Genomic DNA, 11,522 nt, shown 5'->3' on the forward strand with positions numbered 1-11,522 from the left:
TACTTTAATTTTCCGTCATGTTTCTCTGTGTGAGGTTAAAAGGGCATTGACCTATATGTATCGTTGCAGTTACGATAAATGGCTAACCTGACTGAATAATAAGAAGAGGGAAATGAATACTGTCATATCATGTCAGAGTGAAATCACCACAAGTCCAAAGGTCGCTTCATTCACAATAACCGAATAAGGAATGACATGACTTAATGCTTTCACTCCTCTTTCCTTTTGAGGCAGACATGGTAGAGTCAGCTTCTTGAAATTCAATTGTACACAATGGTGATGAAACAAAACAATATAAAACGACGAGGGAACTGAGGAACAGTGAGCAAGAGAGTAAATATGGCTAAATCGTTAAACTATAAAATTCCAATACAAATATGGCTTTGATTTATTTCAGAATGTTCAATGAAAAAATAGGAGAATGTCAAATCTATAAACTAGATCAAATTGATTTAATAAAACTTGAGAAGTCAGTTAACTGTTATTTCAACCTGTCACGATCGTCGAAATAACATTCGGACCAAGGCGTAGCGTGATATGTGTTCCACATCTTTTTATTCGTGAAACGCACAAAACAGTTAAAAAAAACAGCAAACAATACGTGAAGCTATGGAGTGCTCACAGACAACTACACATAAACAAGATCCCACAAAAAAACAGTGGGGAAATGGCTGCCTAAATACACTGCTCAAAAAAATAAAGGGAACACTAAAATAACAAATCCTAGATCTGAATGAATGAACTATTCTTATTAAATACTTTTTTCTTTACATAGTTGAATGTGCTGACAACAAAATCATACAAAAATTATCAATGGAAATCAAATTTATCAACCCATGGAGGTCTGGATTTGGAGTCACACTCAAAATTAAAGTGGAAAACCACACTACAGGCTGATCCAACTTTGATGTAATGTCCTTAAAACAAGTCAAAATGAGGCTCAGTAGTGTGTGTGGCCTCCACGTGCCTGTATGACCTCCCTACAACGCCTGGGCATGCTCCTGATGAGTAGGCGGATGGTCTCCTGAGGGATCTCCTCCCAGACCTGGACTAAAGCATCCGCCAACTCCTGGACAGTCTGTGGTGCAACGTGGCGTTGGTGGATGGAGCGAGACATGATGTCCCAGATGTGCTCAATTGGATTCAGGTCTGGAGAACGGGCAGGCCAGTCCATAGCATCAATGCCTTCCTCTTGCAGGAACTGCTGACACACTCCAGCCACATGAGGTCTAGCATTGTCTTGCATTAGGAGGAACCCAGGGCCAACCGCACCAGCATATGGTCTCACAAAGGGTCTGAGGATCTCATCTCGGTACCTAATGGCAGTCAGGCTACCTCTGGCGAGCCCATGGAGGGCTGTGCGGCCCCCCAAAGAAATGCCACCCCACACCATGACTGACCCACCACCAAACCGGTCATGCTGGAGGATGTTGCAGGCAGCAGAACGTTCTCCACGGCGTCTCCAGACTGTCACGTCTGTCACGTGCTCAGTGTGAACCTGCTTTCATCTGTGAAGAGCACAGGGAGCCAGTGGCGAATTTGCCAATCTTGGTGTTCTCTGGCAAATGCCAAACGTCCTGCACGGTGTTGGTCTGTAAGCACAACCCCCACCTGTGGACGTCGGGCCCTCATACCACCCTCATGGAGTCTGTTTCTGACCGTTTGAGCAGACACATGCACATTTGTGGCCTGCTGGAGGTCATTTTGCAGGGCTCTGGCAGTGCTCCTCCTTGCACAAAGGCGGAGGTAGCGGTCCTGCTGCTGGGTTGTTGCCCTCCTACGGCCTCCTCCACGTCTCCTGATGTACTGGCCTGTCTCCTGGTAGCGCCTCCATGCTCTGGACACTATGCTGACAGACACAGCAAACCTTCTTGCCACAGCTCGCATTGATGTGCCATCCTGGATGAGCTGCACTACCTGAGCCACTTGTGTGGGTTGTAGACTCCTTCTCATGCTACCACTAGAGTGAAAGCACCGCCAGCATTCAAAAGTGACCAAAACATCAGCCAGGAAGCATAGGAACTGAGAAGTGGTCTGTGGTCACCACCTGCAGAACCACTCCTTTATTGGGGGTGTCTTGCTAATTGCCTATAATTTCCACCTGTTGTCTATTCCATTTGCACAACAGCATGTGAAATTTATTGTCAATCAGTGTTGCTTCCTAAGTGGACAGTTTGATTTCACATACGTGTGATTGACTTGGAGTTACATTGTGTTGTTTAAGTGTTCCCTTTATTTTTTTGAGCAGTGTATGATCCCCAATCAGAGACAACGCCCCCCCCCCCCCCCAAAGGTGCGGACTCCGGCCGCAAGACCTGACTCTATAGGGGAGGGTCCGGGTGGGCATCTAGCATCGGCTCTGGTGCGGGACGAAGAACCCGCTCATCCCGCGGATCCAGCATCGGTGGCGGCTCTGGAGCGGGACTTTGCCCCCGCCCAGACCACGGGTCCGGCCATGGAGCCGGGTAGAATGCCGTGGTCTAGATTACCCACCCTAGTCACACCCTGACCTAACCAAAATAGAGAATAAAAAGGCTCTCTATGGTCAGGGCGTGACACAACCCACTTAAAAGCTCCAACATATACTGTAAAAAATAAATACAATTAAAAATAAGATTTGTAAGCACAGCATTTGCAATGATGCAATACAGTCATTGTTTGTTTGTGTAAATAAAAAACAATGGGTAAAAAATTGACAGATACTGTATATCTGTCTGAAGACTATAAAATATGAATACTATAGGTTAAAAAACATGTCACAACGTTAACAGTCAAGATAGAACCCTTGTACTATATAATAACTGGCTGTACTGGAAAACCGTTGGGGCCTGGAAGAGCCGTTTCCTCATCAATTACTAAGAGATACAGGGGGTCTGTTTTCATGAACTGTCCATAGATAAATATGTTAGAAACTGTTGTGATACACCCATAGCGAAAGCAGAGATATCAGCAGACACAGTACCTTCAGGTATTCACACCCCTTGACTTTTTCCACATTTTGTTGTGTTACAGCCTGAATTTAAAATGGATTAAATTGAGATTTTGTGCCACTGGCCTACACATAAAACCCTATAATGTCAACGTGGACTTGTGTTTTTAGAAATGTTTACAAGTTAATAAAAATGAAAAGCTAAAATTGCTCGAGTCAAATTTACCGTTCCGCTGGACAATAACCTAAAACACAAGGCCAAATCTACACTTGAGTTGCTTACCAAGAAGACAGTGAATATTCCTGAGTGGCTTAAATCGGCCTGAAAATCTATGTCAAGACTTGAAAATGGCTGTCTAGCAATGATATACAACCCACTTGACAGAGCTTGAAGAATTGTAAGAAGAATAATGTGTAAATATCGTACATTCCAGGTGTGCAAATTACTTAGAGACTTACCAAGAAAGACTCAGCTGTAATCGCTGCCAAAGGTGACTCTAACATGTATTGACTCAGGGGTATGAATACTTATGTATATTAGGTATTTCTGTATTTCATTTGCAATCAATTTGCAAATATTTATAAAAACATGTTTTCACTGTGTCATTATGAGGTATTTTGTGTAGATGGGTGAGAAAAAAATTGATTTAAGCAATTTTGAATTCAGGCAGTAACACAACAAATTGTGGAATAAGTCAAGGGGTACGAATACTTTTTGAAGACACTGTACCATCTTCTATTCCTGTGTCTAAACATCACTAAAACCATAACGGTTTTGTATGTTTTAAGAATGTTCTACAGACAACACTGTTACATGAGTTTGTAACAACTATTTGTACCATATTTCTACAGTCCACAGCAGCACAGCAGCACTGCTGACTGCAACCAACAGACATGAGAAAACCTAAGCTGTATGACTGAAAGAATGATATTTAATACATATAAAAAGCTATGTTAAAAAATAATCCAAGGAATTGATATAGCATTGATTAACAATGACACACAGGAAATGTTACAATATTAAATCAATACTGAGTGTTAAATGCAACACTGTTCCAGTGTCTGTACGGGTCCACACTTTCCTGTGTTCAATTAATACTGTTCCAGTGTCTGTACGGGTCCACACTTTCCTGTGTTCAATTAATACTGTTCCAGTGTCTGTACGGGTCCACACTTTCCTGTGTTAAATGAATACTGTTCCAGTGTCTGTACGGGTCCACACTTTCCTGTGTTAAATGAATACTGTTCCAGTGTCTGTACGGGTCCACACTTTCCTGTGTTAAATTAATACTGTTCCAGTGTCTGTACGGGTCCACACTTTCCTGTGTTAAATGAATACTGTTCCAGTGTCTGTACGGGTCCACACTTTCCTGTGTTAAATGAATACTGTTCCAGTGTCTGTACGGGTCCACACTTTCCTGTGTTAAATGAATACTGTTCCAGTGTCTGTACGGGTCCACACTTTCCTGTGTTAAATGAATACTGTTCCAGTGTCTGTACGGGTCCACACTTTCCTGTGTTAAATGAATACTGTTCCAGTGTCTGTACGGGTCCACGCTTTCCTGTGTTAAATGAATACTGTTCCAGTGTCTGTACGGGTCCACACTTTCCTGTGTTAAATTAATACTGTTCCAGTGTCTGTACGGGTCCACACTTTCCTGTGTTAAATGAATACTGTTCCAGTGTCTGTACGGGTCCACACTTTCCTGTGTTAAATGAATACTGTTCCAGTGTCTGTACGGGTCCACACTTTCCTGTGTTAAATTAATACTGTTCCAGTGTCTGTACGGGTCCACACTTTCCTGTGTTAAATGAATACTGTTCCAGTGTCTGTACGGGTCCACACTTTCCTGTGTTAAATGAATACTGTTCCAGTGTCTGTACGGGTCCACACTTTCCTGTGTTAAATGAATACTGTTCCAGTGTCTGTACGGGTCCACACTTTCCTGTGTTAAATGAATACTGTTCCAGTGTCTGTACGGGTCCACGCTTTCCTGTGTTAAATGAATACTGTTCCAGTGTCTGTACGGGTCCACACTTTCCTGTGTTAAATTAATACTGTTCCAGTGTCTGTACGGGTCCACACTTTCCTGTGTTAAATGAATACTGTTCCAGTGTCTGTACGGGTCCACACTTTCCTGTGTTAAATGAATACTGTTCCAGTGTCTGTACGGGTCCACACTTTCCTGTGTTAAATTAATACTGTTCCAGTGTCTGTACGGGTCCACACTTTCCTGTGTTAAATGAATACTGTTTTTTTTCTTATTTTCTTTCTTATTTTCCTCTAACCTACCACCCCTTCCCTTAATTGGAGTAAACTAATGAACAACAACACTTAGGCTTCTACTTCCAACTTAAACATACTATATACATTTTACGGATACAATCTATTTTACAATAGTTATCGTTTGTTTGTTTTCACTCCTATCCTATCGCTACCCTCAACCACTCCCATCTATTTCTGAATTTATTTTCTATTTGCCATATGTTTTTAACTGTGCTGTTTCACAAAAGTTCTGAACCTACATACATGTTACAAACACTGTATATTTTTTGTTGTTATTAGTCCCACCCTTTAGCTCCTCTCAACCCCTCCCTCCCATCTATCGCTTCCATATTTGATTGGATTAATACACTGCTTAGTGTAAAGCCTTATTTGCATTTCCCAGGTTGCCTTGGGATTTGAATGAATTGTAGAGTTACCACTCATGACTGTATTTGTTAGTGACAGAGATATGATCGTTGTGTTCATTAATGTTGTGGCCTTCACCCAGTGAGAACCTTAAAATTGTATTATTCATGACAATACAATACTTATTTTGAGAGCCTAGTTTTAGCCTAAAACAGTGGCCTGAAACTCATGGTTTACAGGCGACATCGGGCCTGCAAGTCACATTATGTTGGCTTGCAAAGTGATGTGTAATTCCTATTGGAATCCAGCCAGAGTGGGGATATCCAACATTTGGCATTTTTATTCACCTGCAACCTGCATTCAGAATGACTGCCAGGGTTGGGAAGACTAACATATGAGACTACCTAAAGTATCTAAACTGGATCAACCATTTCAGTAAAGGGTGCAATAAATCTAAGTTAAAGATTGGATTATTTTAGAAACATTTACTTTACTTATATTTCAGTAACATTAGATGAATTAATCAAACATTCTAAAAATCAACCTGCAACAGAGCATGCTGGGAAATATGATTAGGATGGGCATGGTTTTGATTCAGCACTGGTTATTAACACCAACACTGGGTTCTTTTACACCACTGAGTTCTACAGAGTTAATTTAACTCCTGAATCAACACTAGAGATGTTACACTGAAAAATCTACATTAAATGATACTGGCCAATTTGCTGTGCATAAAAAAAGGTAAAAAAGGAAAAAATAACACTGGTCAACACGACAATAAACAGACAAAAACAGACAATGAATGGGTTAACACTGAAGATGTGGACAAGCACCTAAAGGATTAACTAAAAGTGGCAATGGGCATGGGTTGGTAATTAAAGAGTTAATACTTAAGGGTTAAAAGTGAAGGTGTGGTCAGTCCGTAAAGGGTTAATAATAGTGAAGATGTGTGACGTGGATATGTCACAGAGCCATCACAGGATGACAGTTTCTGTGAGAAAGCTTGACTATCAGGCAATTGTCAAGGTGGATGGGCTTCAGTCAGGAAGGAAGTTGACGGTTAACAGGTTGTAAAAAGGAGAGTTCGTGACTCATAGTAAAACTTGCCAATCACCTCTGATAGCTCACTCACCTCTGTATATTAATGGCTAGGGCCTGAAACCAACTCCATCCACCCATCATTACACACACACCGCACTGACAGCTATAAAATGTTCATAAGATTTATATGATAGTTAAATAAATAGCCTATATTCAAATAAATTCATTTGAAAAGCATGTCAACAGAAATGCTGAAAACCCTCATGAATGATAAAACTCTATGAACCCTTGTAATGACCAATCAACTTAAACCAAATTCTGCTGTTTTTTGTAACCTCAATTTGGGAATAATCCTGTCAACAAATTGGAGAAAAAAGACAACGATTTTTATTAAAACCAGCACTAAAGAGTATGTATTCTTGAAACAAAGAAAAGAGCAGGAAAAACAACTGCTGAAAAAGGATGTGAGCTGATGCAATCTCACAGTCTGATTTCAGCACAGCAGTGTGTGTGTGTGTGTGTCTGTGTGTGTGCGTGCATGCGTGCGATGTCTCAGGTGCCAATTTAACACCATGTTAGGTATACACAGCAAGGGCCACTCCCCCAACTGGCAGGTGTACAGACCGAGGGTAGTTTCCTGCTACACACCCTGGTCCTGACACCTCGACAAGGGCACCAACCCTCCAAGGCCTAAGCCTGCTTCCTCCTATCTGTGCCCAGCAGGCAGCCCTTCATACAGGCAGGGTTATATAACCTTTTCACAGTATTGTGCTGACCCGAATTGTACTGTGCTGGCTCTGATACATTTTTTTGTACATAGTTTTCTTCCATCACGTTTATGGTAGATGCATAACTTGGCACGGCACATCTCGGCTCAGTAATGTGAAGTGGGTATTAGTGTGAGAGGCAGGCAGGGTAGGTGGGTTGGTGTGAAGGTTCTATTAGCAGGAGGCTTGGAAGGCCAGACCACAGGAGTGGTGACAGTGACGTCTAACTTGAGATCAGATCAGTCTGGGAGGGTGACACCAAGTTGCCAGTGGTGGGCAACAGACGGAAAAAGTACACAGTTGTTGCTCCACTCATTACGGCATGTGTGAAATGTCTTTATACGTCGATATCAACCGACCCCATTTCCACTGGAGTGTCATATGACACCAAATGAAGAGCAGAGAGCAGTCAGTCAGTCTAAGGTCACCATGGAAAAGCGAGAGACAGCAGTGACACACTGTATCACTATTTTAAACTAGATTTCAACCAGACCGTAGGCCAGAGACGGTTCATCCTAACCTGAGAAACAGTCTTACATACATACTCATACCCATAGCCATCCACACCAAGTGTTAGAGCATGGCCATCAGTTAGCATCCAGACTACAGAAGATACTGAGGGGACAAAAGATAAATCTTACCAGAGCAGCACAAATACATTATACTGTATAATCACCACACCCTTCCAGGGTCTGTCAAAACACTTGGAAAATAAAGTGTATTCCATGAAACACTGCATCTTCCAAAAATCCCCTTGTTAAATTGATGCTAACATTTCGGTCAGTGACCTGCGTCGCAGTCAGAACGAAATTAGAGCCGGTTTTCCTAAAAGGGGCACGAACGACCTCAAAATGCCACACTTGAACTTCTCTCAACCGTCATGTTCCAAATGAACGTATTCATGTGTGATACTGCCCCCCTCATTGTCCCCCTGCCTCCCCCGTGACACAGAGACACAAGCACGCACGCAAGCCTGCACACATACACACATAAACACACGTACGCACAGACACACACATTTCCATTTCTTCAGAGGCGGCCCAATATTACTCAATGGCTAGGTTACTTACCCAATCAGAGACACCATCTGCTCCACTATGTGCCTGCTGAAGGTTATGATCACAAACAGTTTCTGTATCAAAGAAAGAGAGAGACAGTCAGTCAGTAGACCATGAGGTTATGGGGGGTAAATACAGGCCCGACCGGGGCAGTACACTCATGGTTTTGATCATTAATACTCCTTATATTGGACCCCCTGTAGTCAACCAACACCACACTTGGTGACTGACGGGCGTTTAGCACAAAACCAGCCATGATGTGGCCCTTTGTCATCAAGGCCAGAAACAAAAGTCTGAGCCCCTATGACACATAAATGCACTCAGGTCAGAGAAATGACTGTACACAGACAGGCAGGGTGAGGGAGGGAGGGTTTGAGGCTACTGTTGATACATAGAGAACACACACATTAAAACATACTATGGTATAAATACTATATATATGGTAAAAATACTATAGTATTCACTTTGGTGTTTTTTCAGACATGACTGTAGTATAATGTAGTATTTACAGTTTACTATAGTTTAAATAATGTAGTAAAAAAATATGTAGTATATACTGTACTAAGGTAATTACTGTAGTGTTTTATTTTTACTGTAGTATATGGGCAATTTAGTAACCGATGATGCTGAGACTCAGATTTTTCACTTTAAAATGTCAAACAAAAAACAATTATTGCAACGTTATACAAACAGCACAAACTGTCATTGTTACCAAACTTTGCATGTGCACTGACATTTTTCAAAGTAGTCCTTTTTTTTTTTAAACTTTGCAATTACTAGTTTTTGTTTGACATACATTTTAAAGTGAAAAATCTTTTACTGTGAAATTGCCCATATACTATAGTAATTACTGTAGTGTTTTGTGGACTGTAGTATACTATTGTATTTACTGTAGTGATTTGCAGACTGTAGTATACTGTAGTATTTACTGTAGTGCTTTTGCTGACATTACTGTAGTTTTTACTATAGTGATTTTGTATTATTATCCTTGGCATAGAAGTGTGGGCTTTCTTCTTGAGGAAACCTACTGGAGAAATACTAAAATAGCACATTTTCCATAACCTGTAGGACTGGGGTATAAGCGGATAGGATCTGAACACCCCCCCCCTTTTACCCTCAGAACAGCCTCAATTCGTCAGGGCATGGACTCTACAAGATGTTAAAAGCGTTCCACAGGGATGTTGGCCCATGTTGACTCCAATGCTTCCCAAAGTTGTGTCAAGTTAGCTGGATGTCCTTTGGGTGGTAAACCATTCTTGATACACATAAGAAACTGAGATGAAAAACTAGCAGCGTTGCAGTTCTTGACACAAACCGGTGCGCCTGGCACCTACTACCAAACCCTGTTCAAAGACACTTCAATATTTTGTCTTTTCCTTATTACTTTGACCCCTTTTTCTCCCCAATTTTGTGATATCCAATTGGTAGTTACAGTCTTGTCCAATCGCTGCAACCCTCCTACGGACTCAGGAGAGCCGAAGGTCGAGAGCCATGCGTCCTCCGAAACACAACCCTGCCAAGCCGCAATGCTTCTTGACACACTGCTCGCTTAACCAATGTGTTCGGAAGAAACACCATCCAGCTGACGACCAGAGTCAGCTTGCAGGTGCCCGGCCCACCACAAGAAGTCGCTAGAGCGAGGTGGGACAAGAAAATCCCGGCCGGCCATACCCTCCCCTCACCCGGACAACGATGGACCAATTGTGCATCGCCCCATGGGTCTACCGGTCATGGCTGGCTGTGACACAGCCTGGGATCGAACCCGGGTCTGTAGTGATGCCTCAAGCACTGCGATGCAGTGCCTTAGTACACTTACACAATCCATGTCTCAATTGTCTCAAGGCTTAAAAATACTTCTTTAACCTGTCTTCTCCTCTTCATCTACACAGATTGAAGTATGTTTAACAAGTGACATCAATAGCTTTCACCTGGATTCATCTGGTCAGTCTATGTCATGGAAAGAGCAAGTGTTCTTAATGTTTTGTATACTCAGTGTATGATCTATACTTGGCATGTAGGTTTCTCACTTATGGGTGCAACCAATTGGGATATGGGGGAGGGGAATGGGCAGTGTATAGTGTTTTTGCGGACATTACTGTAGTATTTACTGCAGTGTTTTCTTGTGGATATTACTGTGGTATTACTATAGTATTATTTTCATGTAGGGAGTTGAAGAGGGGGATGTGAGGAGGGGGATAAGAATGAGTAGGGCTATTGAGGGGATGGAGGGATCAGGAGAGATGTGTTACTCCTCTCAGACAGCAGTTCTTAACAGTAAAAGTGGGGTTTTGGGGATTTTGTGTTCCCGTCCAGTCTGACTCCTGCTTACTTATTGCTAGACACAAAATACGGGGGGTCTCAATAAGGCTCTGTTTACCATTCAGTTACTGTTCAGCCCCCAACTGAGCAGGCAACCAGGAAATACTGGGTCTGGGATAGACCAACATAACAAAGACCAAGTCTTCCAAACATGTTTTTGTCCTCTTCTCTATTGACACATGAACACCCCTGAGGGAGTTCACAGGTGAAGCCCTTTCCTGCAGTCAACTGACCTAGCAGCCTCATGGGTGGAATGTTATTCATATTTTTCATAAATTCATAACTAATAAACGTTATATTTATGTCAATGTCAAAAATGTGGTGTTTCTGTGTCAAACGGTTTTGTTACATTTAAGTTTTCTGTGATGTATATAAAGTGTAATATTGGGATGCAAATTCAAAATGGAATACATTTCAACTCTATATCTGACATGGTACAGGTGTCTTCTTTTTTTAAGCCCATAACCATGTGTGTGGGGTGTATACATTTGTTTCAAAGTAGATTTGTTTAAGACTACCAAGAAACACTATGTGTGACCCTGATTTAGCCAACTGCAGTAAAAGGTTAACAAGATGATACTACACCATTGTACCACTCATACAGGGAATCAACATTTGAGTGGGTTCTCACAATGGCAATGTGCATCTGTTGAAACCCATTGAAACACAGAGCCTATAACTAAACTAGTAGGAATGTGGAAGTCAGGGAGGCTATCATGATGGAGATTACTTCTCTCCTATTGTTTAGACCAGACTGTGTGTCACGGGTACTGAAA

General features: G+C 41.9%; 1 non-coding gene across 1 annotated transcript; it reads right to left on the reverse strand.

Annotated features, from left to right (window-relative positions):
• Positions 1-9,428: 9,428 nt before the first annotated feature.
• Positions 9,429-9,481, reverse strand: LOC120045222. Its single transcript, XR_005476654.1, has one exon. It is a non-coding gene; the product is annotated as a U7 small nuclear RNA (small nuclear RNA).
• Positions 9,482-11,522: the final 2,041 nt, after the last annotated feature.

The sequence above is a fragment of the Salvelinus namaycush genome, chromosome 3 (genome assembly GCF_016432855.1).
Source record: "Salvelinus namaycush isolate Seneca chromosome 3, SaNama_1.0, whole genome shotgun sequence".
NCBI classification, from domain to species: domain Eukaryota; kingdom Metazoa; phylum Chordata; class Actinopteri; order Salmoniformes; family Salmonidae; genus Salvelinus; species Salvelinus namaycush.